We start from the raw sequence: 15197 nt of genomic DNA on the forward strand, positions 1-15197 counted from the left end.
GGAAAAACCAAAGCCACAATTCGACATCTGCAGCTCACAAGCTGCTGAATGGCACATGACAAGGCGGGGGAGGGAAATTGTGTCTCAATGGACAATCGGATAGATCTACATTTCATTGTAGGTATGGTGGAAAAAATTAAGCAAGAGGCAGCATATAATTTGAGAACAGTAATAGGCCCGAGGAACAGCCTAATGTCTCTGAAAAGGGGTGAACAAAGCAAGACATAAAAAGATCTGTTTTTTCTAAAGATGGCCATCACCATGGTATCTAGATGCCATAGAGCCCTAAGAGGAATTCTCAGCAATGTTTAAACTCAAGTACTCCGAATAGTTGATCAAGACAGCTCACCGGACCTCTTGGTCTAGGGTTTCTAAGGCAGCTCATAGAGCCAGGGGTACCAATGAAGATGCTGAGCTTTGCAGGCCAGGAGAAATCCAGACAATCTGAGTTCTGTGGCCCAATCCGACCCCTGCCTGCCACTGATCACATTCCTCGTTTTGTTGTAAATAAGTCATGAGCTGCTCAGGAACAGCCTTTCCAGGGCCCTTCGCCAGGAGTGACGAGACAGACCCTGGGATGGAAATTAGCTGAATCGTCAAGTGAGAAAGTTGGCTTTCCCAAGGCAGGAATAACAACTGCTGTCTCAAAGGGCAGTTGGAACGGCCCCAGAAGTCAAAGAGAAGCTTATGTTTGCATAATGATTGATCCAATAGAGTCAGCAAACTCTTTTATGAGACATTCAAGGCAGGAGTCCAAAGAACAGGTGGCAGGTGGTTGAGCACATCTGCTGAAACACTGACACATTCAAATAAAATGATGAAAAAAGAGAAGAAGAACTCAGAACAAAAAAGAACAACAAAGGCAGCTTCTCCATCAGCCAGCGGGGGGCTCCCGTTTGTGCAGCTCATGCAACAGGCACCTGACTTTTGATCCCGCCAGTGTCTCCTACAGGCTGAGCCTATTTGTGAAATGCAGGTGGATCAATGGGCAGCTTAACTGTGCGAATTGGCGCGGCACAACTGGCCAGGTGCATTGGAGCTCATTTTATTTTGCCCTTCCAATGAAGCAACGTGGGTGCCACTGCTGGAGGCAGGATACAAGACTTGATGGACTGGCTGGATTTGATCTGTTATGGCAAATCCTATGTTCTGTTCTCTCCTGCAGATTTCAGTGCCTATTTCTTTGCCCAGGTTGTAAGCGTTACCAGAATTTGGCCTGCTCTCGGCTCCAGAGCAGCTAGAGCAGTGGTTCTCAACCTATTTACCATTGTAGGCTGCACCCACTACTACTTGTATGGTCCTGAGGATGTCACATGGGCCGCAGCTCTGTGCTGATTGGGCCGCAAGTGACTGGGGGCCGCAGGTTGAGAACCAATGAGCTAGAGCAATGGCCAACTGCTCTCTAGTGAAGTCCATTTTCTGCTGAACTACAGTCTGGACGGTCTCCCATTTAGCTGCTGCACTGAGGGGAGAACAGGCAAGGGCTTAGGGCTGAATAAAATGTTAAAAGCCTGGAAAAGAGTCATTAGCATCTTACGGCTGAGAAACTAGGCGGCTATACTCAACCGCCAGGCGTTTTCTGTAATCAGACATACTTTGCTTCTGCAAAGAGAGAAAAGAACCGGAAGTTAAATAGTTCCCCCCTCAGTTTCAGTTCTGCTGTACCAGGAGCATCTGTATAGCTAGAGCGATCGCACTGAGCCAGGGAGCGATCAGGGACAAGGGTGGGAGAACCACACCATAAGCGGCTGTCAGTGCTTGTGATGCCTGATCTGGCACATATGGTAAATACAACCAGAAGCTAATGTGGCGGGTTAATTGGACCACTGGATCAATATCAAACATTTCTAGTGATTGCCCCAGGCTTGCTCATAGACTGGAATGAAGCCTAGTTTGATGCAGCAGCTCCTCAAGCTCCAGATACTGTGCAGTCTATGATGTTTTCTGAGGTGCCCCAACCTATCTGCTGAAGGTTCTCCAGGTGCAGATATATCAGAAATCAGAGATACCTATAAAAAAAGTGCCACCCAGAACCAACTGGACCAGGTTTGCCATTGGATGAGGCTACCCGGACCTGTTTTGTTTTTATTACCAGACAAAGCTCTATGGAACAACCTGTTTTTGACCCACAGACCTATTGACAGGGCTCTACGCACCTGACAACTAGCCAGCGCTGGCTGCTATGACTGTCATTTACTCAGTGTGCTGTGAGGATACACAACCAGCTTTCTGGTCTCGCAGCCCCACCTCCTAGAAGTGTGCATTAGTCAAATCCTCAGCTGGAGTAAATTGGCGTAGCGCCGGTGAACTTTGCCATGTCTGGGGGGCCTCTTGCAGCTGGTTTCAGAGGGTGGAGCCTGTTCAGGTTTCTCTGGATTTTAGTCATGGAATTCCTTCTTGCTCCATGTGGGGCTGGAGCCAATCAATTCCCTCACAGGTGTTTTAAGTTTCCTGTATGTTGGTTCCAGGTGATCTCATGTGGTTTGGGGATTTGAAGTCCTATTCCAGGTGCTTCTATTTTTCCCTTTTTACCATCTAGAGAGTCCAGAGGGATTCACATCCAGGAAAGAAAAGGCTCTGAGTCAAAGCAGAGTCCAAGGTTTGGCTGAACCTCTTCACGTCTTCCTCTCAATTTCCTCTGAGACTGAACCAGACAAAACAAACGGCCCTGGGAAGGGGGGACTCCCTGTTCCACTGGAATCCTTGGGCAGGGGGTTGTGTTTCCAAATTCCTGGCTGGATCTGCACTCCAGATCCATTCCCTCCTGCAGGGGAAAGTGTCACGTTTCCACAGACGTTACCAAATACTTTTGTTACCTTTAAAAAAACCAACGGAATGTGACCATTACAGGAGAGCAAGAACAGCTCTTCTAGGGGCTTATAGGCTTCCTGCCTCTGGTGCATAGCAGGGAGGTGCAAGTGCCCTAGTTTCTCGTTCGGCAGCTGGGGCTTTTAGTGAGCAGCTTTGCTTTGAGAAGGGAAACGGAGCTGGAATGCTGATCCCTTCTCTTTGCCACTCCAGGACCTATGACCCCCGTGAGATGCATCCCGAGCAATTATCAGTAGCCTCACGCTCCTGGGCAGGGCTGACGGGTAACCTAGGGTGGAACCTCCAATGACCATTCCCTTTAGAGTTGGATACATGGCTGGTGAATCCATCGGCTGTTGCACAGTCTATTGCCGGTAGGAGTGAGGAGCTGCCAAGTGGGGGTTAGTGACAGAAAAACGCCCAGACCTCTCTACACAGCTGCAATTTTCAGCATCCCTTTTTGCTTCTGCTTCACTGTATTACGAGCCGCGTGGAGACGTGCCGACAGACTTACTATTGTAGAGTGAACTCCGCCCTGTGCAGAGCACTAGCACCAGGGCTATACACCACATCAACCCCACCGAGGCCCTCCTGCTGGCTCTCTGCTCAGGAGGGAATTTCATCCTCTCTACGTCCCCGTATAGAGCCAGGAGGCCACCCGTCCCTTCCAACCCATGTGCAGGCAATTTAAGCTTCCTCTTCTTCAGCCTTTTGCTGCCACATATTTCTATAGAAGAACCCTGATTCTGGCCCCTTATTGATGGAATCGCCTCTACAAAGGCAAAATAAAGATACTACATAGTATTATTTGTACTGAGGTAGAGTCTAGAGACCCCAGTCAGGGCTCAGGGCCCCATTGTGCCAGGTGTGGGACATTACTGGTCCCTGTCCCAGAGTTTCCAAACAAAGGAAAATCTGCCATTTCAGTTACTCACTGAAAGCATCTCCCCGACATGTTAATTCTCTTTCAGCCCCTCCCTGCCTGTCTAGCCTAAATCCACTGTTAGACACACTTCTGACTCTGCACTGAGCACCATTTAAGCATTCGCTTTTGTATTTCTAGTCAAAGCTGTAACCACTGCCGCCAGCTCCACTGTGTCATGAGTCTGCACACTATAAACACCGAAGGAAAAGTTGTTCCTGTATTTCCAAGGGAATTCGTTAAGGTGATTACGATTCACGCTTTGGGAGAAACAGGGCTGGGTTGTGCGATTCAGCTGAACGATGTCGACGCAGCTCAAAAATCTCAGGGCAAACGGGTGCATCGGCACCTCGGCTTCTGGAAAACAGACCTTTGAGTCATGAATCGTTGGAGCAAGGGAGCAAGCCAGAAATTAAACACAAACGCATGTCTCAATAGCCGACCTGATGGCATATGGACTGTGTTTGCCTTTAATGCAGAGTCACTGTCCATTCACCCCTCATCTCCTTTACAGATACACCCTCTTTCTTTCTCACATGCATGTGCGCGCACACATTTTTCTCACGTACACGCTTTCTCTCTCTCTTACACACACACACATACAGACATATATATGCAAGTTTTCTCAGGGTTGGTTCATATCTAAGCCAGGCTGAAGTGAAAAGTGTCCCCTTGGTTCTGAGATATCATAAAGCCGTAGCAAGCTGCTGAAAACTCAAAGTGCTGTTTTAATTATGTGCAATGAGAAAAAGTATTTTGAAGCTTGGAAGGAGGCTAATGACAGGATTGCCAGGATATTTTCAGTGGCAGAAGCCCAGGCTCCAGCTGAATGTGTGTTTAAAAGGCAAAATGTCAGGTTTGTCTATAAAATAATAACTAATAACCTATATACAATGACATCACTGTCCACCTCAGTGCTGGGGCGGTGATTTAGAGGCACTTTGCCTGTGTGAAATGAGAACATCTGCTCTCTGCTGGAAAGAGAAGGAAGATCTTCTCATCAGCATTAAATTTAAATGAGCCATCCCTCATTTGCATATTTCTGTGGTGCTCTATTTTTGTAAAAGGGTAACTTGGGACTGAATATGTCGACCGAGGTGCAGGATGCAGGTTCTCCTTCACTGGGTTTTTAAAAACAATCAAATAAGACTTAGAAGAATCCATCCATTCAGATAAGTTTCTTCCAGCCCCCACCACCTAGCAAAGGTCTGCCTAGCTCTATGTGACCCCATCACAATCTGAGCACCTCCCAAACATCACTATATTTATCTTCCCATCAGCCCTGGATGGGGTGGGGGAAGTGCTGGTCCCCTCATTTTATAGATGAGGGTGCAGCGAGGTGAGGGGACCTGCTTAGGGTCCCACAGAGAATCTACAGCAGCAGAGGCAGGATTTGAACCCAGCTCTCCTGAGGCCCAGGCCAGTGCCATCCTTCCCATTGGAATTGGTCCAGTGTGGGAACAAAGTAACTCCACCAAAGATTCAGTGGACCAATTTTTTCTCTCTGTTACACCTGTGGAACCCCATTATATGTGTCGCTGGGAACAGTACTGGGTCACTTTTTGCAGAACCCAGACTGAATGTCCCGTCCATAATCCTCTCTTTAATGAGGAGAGGAGGAACCTCACTCTCAAGCAGGATTGATGTCCATTGGGAACAGCATGGGTGAGGCCCAAGACTGACGACCATTGAGATTGACCCCTGTTCTTTCCCTAGGTGAGGCTCCTTTCTGGTCATGCCCAAGAGATGGCACCGGAGCAGCCAGCATTTCTCCACAGCTCTGAACATAGAAGCACGAGGCAACTCAGGAAAAGAAGGTTTGATCCTGCACCTGAGAAATCCCATTGACTTCAAAGAATTTGCCATGTGGTTTAAGGACTACTTGTGTCAGCAAGGCCTGACGATTCAGTCTCTTAGGCTTAGATCCTCAGAAGGTATTTAGGCACCTGATACTCAAAATCAATGGGAATTAGGCACCTAAATACCTCTGAGGATCTGGAGCTTAGGGCTCAATCGTCCTAAGTGTGGCAATCTGCCTTCCAGCTTCCCCTTGCTCCAAGGGGGAAGAACTCTGCCCCAGGTCTGTATCCAGTGCAGGACACTTCCCCTGGCACATTGTTGTAGCAACACTATCCAGCATGTTGGGCTCATGGAGCCAAGGCTCCATCCGCTCCTTGCCACATCCCACCCAGTCCCTGGGGAAGCATGGACATATCAGTCCAATGCAGGCTGCTCTCCTGGGAGCACTGCAATAGCATAAGCTTGGGTGTCCAGCCCAAGGAAGTCAGACTCCTTGACTCCCTTGTGCAGCCGCAGCCTGGCTGGCCATGGGAGATTAACCGAATGGGGAAAAGGGCATCGAAAGGGTGCTGTGACTAGTGACTGAGGATATTTGAGAGAACTTGGAACCCAGACAAAAATTTCCCCATGTAAACCTCAGCGCTCAGTCTTGTGCAGGTGTCTGGCCATTTGATTGGCCCTTGGGAGGGAAATGTAAACAGAGCTGGAGCGAGTCGTGGGTGGTTTTCTTTTTTTTTCTGCGCCTGACACTTTCTGTGAATTAGAAATGGTTTTAAAATCCAAATGAGGCCAGAGAGAGAGTGTGAAGGAGGGCACCGCCATCAACACAGCTGACATCATGATATTTAAATCTAGGCCCCAGGGCACGGGGGAGGGGGTAGGATGGGGAAAGAGGGAGAGGAAGAAAAATACAGGGAGGCAGAGCCTGGAGGTGTTGGCTTGTGTGAGAATGTGCAAGTACAGACCTGTCCCTGCCTGCCAAAGCCTCTGCAAGTGTGAAGACGCCTCTGTATGTTGAGCAGACACAAGAGCTAGATTCATCCCTGCGCAGATGCCAAGGCAGACACAGAGAGGAGGAGGCATCTTGGGCCTCTCCCTTAAGCAGGGGCTGCAGGGACTGTGTCCGCTTCCGGCCCAGGCTCTCACGACTGCCCTAAGCTATACTGCTCCACCAATGGCCCTGGCTGCATCTCCTCCTACCCCAGTCCTGCCTCTGTCTTCCCCAGACTGCCCACTGATCTCACAGCTGTGGTAGCAGCAGTGCAGAACTGGTGCCTGGGCATGGGGTCATCCTGTTCTGGGGGCTTTCCCCCTCCCTGTGCTGCCCCTTTGCACCACCCTAGCTGCATGTAGGAGCAGCAGGGCCACAATGACTAGATCCTGCACCGTCTACTTGCTGGGCATGTGTCAGTAAGGGTGTGAGTCTTTAGCTGGGGTCTCCGCCGAGCCCTTTCCCTCCCTTCCCCAGCTCAGAGCAATCTTCCGAGCTCCGACTCTGCAATTTGCAAATAGAGTTCAACGTGGTCCACATTATTTTTAATTATATTTTACTTTAAAAGGCCATTAATTACAAAGATTTCCCAGAAGAGACCTTAAAAAAAACCCTTCCACATCAAGGGCTGTCTCAGCGAGCCTGAAAAATGAATAATTATCGAGCAGTATTCAAACAGCCAGAGCTGGTGCTCGAGCAAAAACTGGGGCTGATAAAGACGAACAGCACTTACCAGCAGCCTGCAGCGGCTGGAGAGACACTGCCTGGGGTGCTGGGTGCGTCGTTTCTTTGAGACATGGGAATGCACCTAGGCCCCCGTTCAGCAAAGCAATTACACGTGTGCTGAATTCCCATTGATTTCAATGGGACTTGATGCTGAATGGGGATAGACTTAAACACGTGGTTACTGTTAAACATGTGCCCAAGCTCTTTGCTAATTGATGCCCTAGTGATTAGAGTTTGGGGTCTGGGAGTCAGAACATCTAAGTCCAAATTCACCCCTAAACCCTTGACGGAGCTACCCCCGGGAGGTATAAGGTTTCTAGATACTATTCCTGCCTCTGCTACTGACTTGAAATAAGACTTTAGACAAATCACTCAACAGTTTCCCTATCTGTACAATGGGCATAATAATTCCTCCAGCACAGGGGCTTCATGAAAGTGCTCTGGGGTTCTCATAAAGACGCCAGAGGAGGGCACGAGATTGGTATTTTTAGTTCTCCAGAGACCATTTTCCTCCCTCTCTTCCAGAATCTCTTCCCTATTTCTGGGTAGGGGAGCTGGGGAATCCGTCTCTGTTGTATTAACCAGCCGGGGGCCGAGCCCTCTGTTCTCATGGACTCACTAACATCGGCTCTATACTGATTCATCACGTTTCAGTGAATTCCTACGAGACAGACTTGAGCTTTGCCAGTGGCACTTCCTTTCTCTTTCTAGATGTGATCCTTCTTCTATGGACGTTCCCCACTCGTCTCCTCCCACACCCCACCGTACCCTTTCTCCTCACTGTCCCATCACCGGGTCTGGCTGCATTTGTGGGTCCTCTGGCCCTGGCTGCAGCTTGGATTTCCTCGAGAGGATGTAAATAGTTACCTCTTATCTACCAATATCCCTTATTAGTGACATGCACTCACTTAACATTCATTTATTTTAATACCATTCAGCTCATTTATTTTAAGTGAGAGAACTGGAGGGTGAAATCTGCTGCTTAGTCACCAGGAAAGGACACTGGTAAGGCCCTTGCTCTCTCTGCTTTATAATCACACCTGAGCTGTAACAGCAGGCCACCCCCTCCCCCCCATCTAGGGCCAGGTTCCCCCTGCCTCACGCCATGTAGTGTCACTGACACCGGCACCAAATGGGTGTAAGAACACAACCATTGTGCTTGGGCAGCATCACGCACCCGCTTTGCTCAGGGGGAAACAACAGTACAGGAAAGCAGCGGGGAACAAAACCCACAGCTTCATCCAGTCCTGGACAATTAACCCCTTCTCCTTTGTGCCTAGGATGTGCCATATGGGACTGGAGTGGTGGTCTGTCCAGCCTGATAGTGACTAGCGCTTGATGGAAAGTGACAAATCTCCAGAGTGCAACTGACAAATTGCCCAGTGCTGTACATAGGGAAGGTGGGTTCTTTGGCCCCTTTGTCTTTCTTTTCCTGTGCAGTTTCTCTTCCTCCTCCTGTGAGGTCTCTCCCTCCCCGCAGGGTGCAGGCTTTCCTGTCATCTCCTTTCTGTCTCGCCGCAGAACAAGGCCCTGCCCAGGGCCAGCAGGGAGAGGGTTAATCTCTTCTTTGCCAGTGGAAGGAAGGCTGCACCTGTAGGGGGATTGCCAGGGCTGCAGGGCTCAGCTGGGGCAAATGAAGAGATTCCCCAGCTGGCTGTGAGAACCAGACCCTCCCGAGTGGAAGGTGGAAATGAGTAGGTGGAAAAGCCCTGCTGGATTACATAGAGCTGCACTAGTGGGCAAACTCCTTTTAGAAGCCAGGCTGAACAGAGCGTTTTTTGGCTGGACTCAGAAAAACCCAGGTGTAAGAAATCATCTGGATGCTAACCCCACGGATGGTGAATCTCTGCTCCCAAGTTGTGACCCACCAGACATGTGATGCCCCATCTCTGCTATTGCTCTCCCTTTGTGCTGGCTCTTCCTGCTGACTGTTCTCATCTCCCTTCCCCTTTGTGTCCCACCTAGTTGCATTTCCACCGCTAGCCTCCCGCTTGTCCCTTCAGGAAACCACCCAGCTCTCCCCACTAAGAAGCTTGAAGCTCCGTGGCTAGTCTCTGTGCAAGGTGCTTCTCTGTTAGGATTCCGCAAAGGAGCCAGACCCAGTACCGGATGGCTTCTGCAAGAAGTGTTGCTGCAGGTCTGAAGAAAAGTGTATCGTGTAGCTGAACGGTCCAATGTGCCGAGGGAATTCAGGTAGGCCCCTGGTCCTAGATTGTGTAGATGAGTCCAAACGTTGATGGATTTCTTGTTTGCTGGGATGTGGGAGTGGAATGATATCCCTGGACAAAGCACCTTCCTGGGATGAGAGGGAATTTAACCACCTCAGCCTGACATGGCAGGGCTGCGGGGTGAATTGTCATGGATATACTACAGTACAACTCTGCAATGTGCTTTCCTTGCTTTCCTTTTCTAGATGTGCTAAGAAAATAGAGAATTGGGTCACCAAACCCAGACACTCCCCCTGCAGCTTTGGGGAAGTTTGGATCTGAACTTTGAGGCTCATGTCCTTCTCAGTACTGGGGCTATCTGGGACCCAGCTCCAAACAACCCCAAACTGGTGGGGAGGGAGGGCGTTAGGAATCAGATCTACTCTAGGTCTGAGCTTTGTGGTGTGGGCCCACTCTCTAGTGAAAACCCCAAATTCTCCCCTGGAAGTGTAGATGGTGAACACAGCTGATGCTTGTGGTGAGGCTTCACTGTCACAGGCAGACATGGTTTCTGTGGTCACAGGGGCCATCTCAGCTCTTCTGCCAGCACCTCTGCTGCGTTGCTCTGCTATCACCACGGTGAGGCATGGCAGTTATGGAGGAGCGCTTGCCCTATGAACTAGGGTTATGAAACTGTTCTTTGGTGGCATTGCAGGAGGAGGCTCCTTTGTTTGTCTTAGAGCAGTGCCAGGCTCCACTGGAAAGCTACGAGACACCCCAGTTGCTTGTGTCGAGCTCTGTCAGCTCACTGTAACACAGCTGGAGTATCCAGGGCTCCTGCAATGAGCTCGTTTCTCCCTTGTCTCTTTCTGTCAGAGCAGATTTGAAGATTCATTTATAGAGGGAGCTGGTCATAGAAGTGTTGCTGGCTCTCTGCTTTTTTGTAGACTGCAAACTAGCTGCAGCATCTGTGTTACATGGGAACCAGATTAAATGTTACAGTGATCTGATGGGGTAGGAGAGAAAGACTTTGGGAACAAGCAGCAGGTCAGTAGGTTGAGTTTAAGTCAGATGTATCTGAAATGTGCTGCCTTCTTGAAAGTTGTGCTGTGTTTTTGCACAAGCACTCTCTCATTCTTCAGCAGTAATACAGAAAGCTAGATCTTTACTTATGTAGCACCTTTCCCCTGGTACTGAAATGCAGCCACCTCTGGTGTGAAGCCTGACAGCTGTTTAACGGCATACAGCAACAGTTTAGGAGTGGAAGGGATACTATAGTCAACTGAAGCTGCAAGGATAATTTACATATTAGGATGTAATTTACCTGAGTTAGCCGGACATAAGGTCAAACGATAAGTGCCATAGGTTCTCTAATTAATATGGCAAAACATCCACTGAGGTGTTGTCTTCAACCCCTGTTAACTTTATTGAGGAAGAGGGAGAAAGAAGTGTCCCCAGGACCTTGCAAGGGACACAGTATCAAGCCTATAGTCTGCAAAGTAGCAGGAGTAACCATCTCATAAATCTAAACAAAAATTGGCCATCTGGCTAATCTCTTCTCAAAAGACTTGTTCTTATTTATGTTTCTAGGCATGCTACTCATGCTTTGCAAGCTGGCATAGGTGCTGGAACTACGGGTGCTGGGGGTGTTGCCACACCCCCTGGCTTGAAGTGGTTTCCATTATATACAGGGTTTACAGTTTGGTTCAATGGCTCTCAGCACCCCCAAAATTGTTCCAGCACCCCTGCAGGATGGGCTGTGTCTGAGGACCCAAAGGCTTTTCAGAACATCTCGCTGTGCATATGTATTTGCTGAAATGTAAGATTTCCCTCTTGGAATGGATGGAAGTTCTAACAGCCACAGGTAGATGCCTTGCTCGCTAATGTGCTCTTGATTCCTGTTGGGGTGGGCGGTGGTTAGGATTTGCCCCATACAAAATCAACCAGAATTCTTCTTTTAAAGAGAGTGGCTTTCTTTCTGTAAATCTTCTGGAGACATCAGCAGCCTTTAAGGGAAACGAGGTCTTATTTAAGGGGATAAACCAAAGACTATAGATTTCCAGGTGAATCACACTCTACCCAAACACCTCTGGTTCCTGGGATCAAACCTGGGGCCATTCTACCTTCTCAGTGAGAGAATCCTAGTCAGGATGTTCAGAAGTGGGTGTGCGACTTGAGACCCCTTAAGGAGGTCTGGTGTTCAGAAGGTGGGTGCTCGGCACTTCCTGGAAGTCGGGGTCTTTTAAGGTATCTCAAATTGAGATCACTAGTCGCTCTGGAAAATCTGGGCTATAGACTATGTGCCAAGCAAATGTCCCCTCTGGTTAATGAGCAATTGCACTCTGCGCCATAGACTACATAGGCAGCAGACCTCCCCTCTATAGAGTTAGTGGTTGTGATCCATCCAGAGTGTTTTCTTTCTCCAGCTACTTATCTAGCTCTTCTTTTAAAAATGATTGAGGTACAATACAAATATTCATTCAAAAGAGCAAATGATTTAACCCCCCTTGCTGCCCTTGGGAGTTAGTTCCATCAAATAATTGCGGCTACTTCTCCTAGGCCTTTCATGGCAGCCTCCCAGAATACTTCCCACAAAGAAACACCCAGGGAATGCTTAAGGTTAAGAAAATGCAGCATTAAATCATGGAGCCCTGAGACGTTAATGTCAGACAGGGACCTCGGAGCGCTAGAGCTGAACGTTGTGGCTAAGACACTCGCGCAGAGTGCATGTATGGCGCTTGTGCTATCATGTGTGTTTAGGAGGCGAGGGAGGCGAATGAGCCCCCTTCCCAAAGAAGTTATGAGCTAAGTTCTGAAGGGCCTGTTGTTTGGCTGTGCCTATCTGCATGCAGGGAGATGCCTGCCATCACATGCACTGCATAGAACATGAGGGTCTAGCCTGGTGCTTTTCAAAGAGAATTATTAGCATAGTGTTCTAACCGAATGTGCTAATAAGTTATTAGTCATGTGCTCCTTAAGTGGTCGACATTAGCATATGTAAATGCCCTGGAGCCTAGTGCTGCAAGCCTTGTGTTCCCTCCAGCTTGCTGGCATTCTTACTGGCTATGTTGATAGAGTACATGTAATTGTTTGCCCAAGTTACCTGTCCCAAATTGCTCACGGACTAAGACCCTTCATAACAATGGCAGATGGATAATAGAGTAGGGGACTGGATGGACAAGTATGACATTACTCAGCTGATGGCACGGCTGGCTTGCTTAATTATTCCTGCTGCCTGGGGCTGTATTCGGTCTCTCCCAGGGCAGGGTCACGGAAAAGGGGATGAGGATACGGGAAGAGAAAATGGGAGGGATGGTCCAGTGGGACTTGAGATGTGGGTTCAATTCCCTGTTCTGCCTGTGTGACTTGGGGCGAGTGACTTAGTGTCTCTGTCTTAGCTCTTACAATAGGGATAATAGTACTTTTCAGTGTGGCTAGATGGCAAAGCACTCCGGTACTGTGATAATGGGGGCTTGATTGATGGAGTGGGGTATGCTAAAGAGAGAGGAGAGGCGTGATGGGGGAGAGAGAGGAGAGGCGTGATGGAGGGACTGGGGGAGAGAGAGAGGAGAGGCGTGATGGGGGAGAGAGAGGAGAGGCGTGATGGAGGGACTGGGGGAGAGAGAGAGGAGAGGCGTGATGGAGGGACTGGGGTCGGGTGGCAGGGAGATCAAAGGCTGTGACTGCATAAGTGTTGGTCTGAAGATGGAGGGGATTGGATCCTCTGGCTCCACAACACTTTCCTGTGCAGTCAGCTACCTGTAAGGTAGATGTCAGGTGACCAGCACCAGGCAAGACAATCCAGTTTCTTGTCAGCACTCCTGAGTGTCACACCTTTATTACAACCAGGAGCATCTATGTGAAGCAAAAGCAATTCTGATCTCCATGGCATTTACTGTCGTCTTCGGTGCATTGTTCTGAGAACAAGGCCAGTTTGTCTGCGTCAAATAGCTCCTTAATAATATAGCAGAATTTGAATAAGTGGTGATGAGAGTCCTGTTCTTGCGGACAAAGTGTGACATTTTAAATGAAATTGCATCTTCTTCTCATTTTTAAGGCATGGAATGAACTTCATATCTTGATGTGATTTATCATTCAGCAGCTGAGCCCGATGCCTATATGGGTTGAATCTATAGCTCCTGAGACGATAGAAATATTAGCCTGTCTTATTAAAATCACCCACAGCTACCGCAGCCGTGTGTCAACAGGAAAACAAACAAATAGTGACTAGTTCTCACAGGAATGGAGTCTTTCTGTTAACGTGTGGTCAATATGTCTGTTGCTAGAATAGTTACAGATGTCGATTTTTTGTTTATTTTTATTTTTTTTGCCATTACAAGCTACTGGAGCTCCTGGGTATCTGATTCCAAATCCAGTCACAGAACCAGAACAGCCTTTGTTAAATATCTGTTCATCTAAAGCTTCCCAGTGAACATGAAACACGGCTCATGAAATTTTTCTTCTGAAACCTACATTTGTGCAATAATAACTTATGTTTGTTCAGCTACTTTCATCCATAAGAAGCCCAAAAGGTTTAACAAATAGCATCTTCCTTGCTGAAATGCAGCCACCTCTGGGTTGGAGAGCAGCTGGGCATCCAGAACTAAACAGAAAGGTGCAGTGAAAGGGAGACGTTGGCCAAGGGAACATGAGATAAGAGCAGGTTGTTCATTCAAGAGGCAGCGTGGCCTCCTGGGTGTTGGGGGATGTGGACTCTATTTCTGGCGCTGCCACTGACTTGCTGACTAACCTTGGCTAAGTCACTTCACCCCCTCTACCTTTGTTTCCCTTCCTGCACTTAGTCTATGTAGGTTGCAAGCACTTTGAGGCACAGCCAGTCTCTGGCTATGTGTTAAGAAATCCATGAGCCTTGCAATGTCTATGCTGAGACTGAGAGCTCATTCAACCTCCCCGCCCCACCGCATAGCAAGATCGACTTGCATTAAGTAGATGCAAGTTATACTGAGATGTACATGCATATTTTTACCCATGGTGAGACTGTCCTGTAGCGAGCTCTGTGCACATCATGCGCAGTTCTTGGGTTTGTACTTGTGCGCAGGTCCTAGACCTCCTAGCACAGGAGTTTGTGCAGTGAAGGGAGCGGACTTCAGTGTAAATACACTCTGCAGACTCATGGCCTCTTTTCTTAATTCAGGCTTTGACCAGTTTCACCTTTGTAGGTGAGGCTTGCTTGTTACATTGACGCCTGCATGCCTCAACCAAGATCAGGGCCTTCTGGAGCTTATAGTGGGTAGGAGGGCAGGTGAAGTGGCTTGCTTAAACACAGTGATAGAGACAGGAAGAGAACCCTGATCTTCTGTGTCCTAGTCCACTGCTTTACCTATGGGACTATGCTGTGTCTGTAGGACTTGTATGGCATCTCGTCACTTGGTTAATTTCAGATGTTGCAACACCTCACTGAGTCTGGCTTCCTCTTCCTCCTCTAAAGAGCAGAGACCTAGTTTCTCTAGCCACTCTGAATGGCTCAGATGCTCCAGTCCCTGTATCATCTGGGTTGCTCTCTCCTCACTCCCATTTCCATCTTTACACTATCCATGTTATAATTAGGTGGCCAGAACTGTGCAGGGGAGACAAATGTGGCCTCATTAATTTCTTGTGCAGTATTGAAATGATGTCCTCTCATTTACATCTGAAATCTCCTTAATATGCATCTCCAAGTTCTGATACTTTCTGCTGCTGCTAAGCTCTTTGCTGCATTTCAGGATTTGAGCCACAACTCCTCCTACACCCTCCCCCGACTCAGTGTCTTGTGGTATATGGCTCCTGGAGCTGCACCCCTTTT

General features: G+C 48.5%; 1 protein-coding gene and 1 long non-coding RNA gene across 4 annotated transcripts in view; both read left to right on the top strand.

Moving 5' to 3' along the window:
- The window catches only part of LOC120383682, a 57152-nt gene extending 50995 nt beyond the window's left edge, over nt 1–6157 (top strand). The window contains exon 8 of the long non-coding RNA XR_005588497.1: nt 5447–6157. This is a non-coding gene — a long non-coding RNA (uncharacterized LOC120383682). The remainder of the gene's footprint in view (nt 1–5446) is intronic.
- A 2756-nt stretch (nt 6158–8913) lies between these two features.
- Nucleotides 8914–15197, top strand: part of LOC120383191 (voltage-dependent T-type calcium channel subunit alpha-1G-like) — a 275720-nt gene continuing 269436 nt past the window's right edge. For 2 of the 3 annotated variants that reach the window (XM_039500955.1, XM_039500956.1), the window contains exon 1: nt 8914–9440. The gene's annotated coding sequence lies outside the window, so the exon portion shown is untranslated. The remainder of the gene's footprint in view (nt 9441–15197) is intronic. The other variant, XM_039500954.1, reaches the window with a different exon arrangement.

This window comes from Mauremys reevesii, linkage group 15, assembly GCF_016161935.1.
Source record: "Mauremys reevesii isolate NIE-2019 linkage group 15, ASM1616193v1, whole genome shotgun sequence".
Lineage (NCBI taxonomy): Eukaryota > Metazoa > Chordata > Testudines > Geoemydidae > Mauremys > Mauremys reevesii.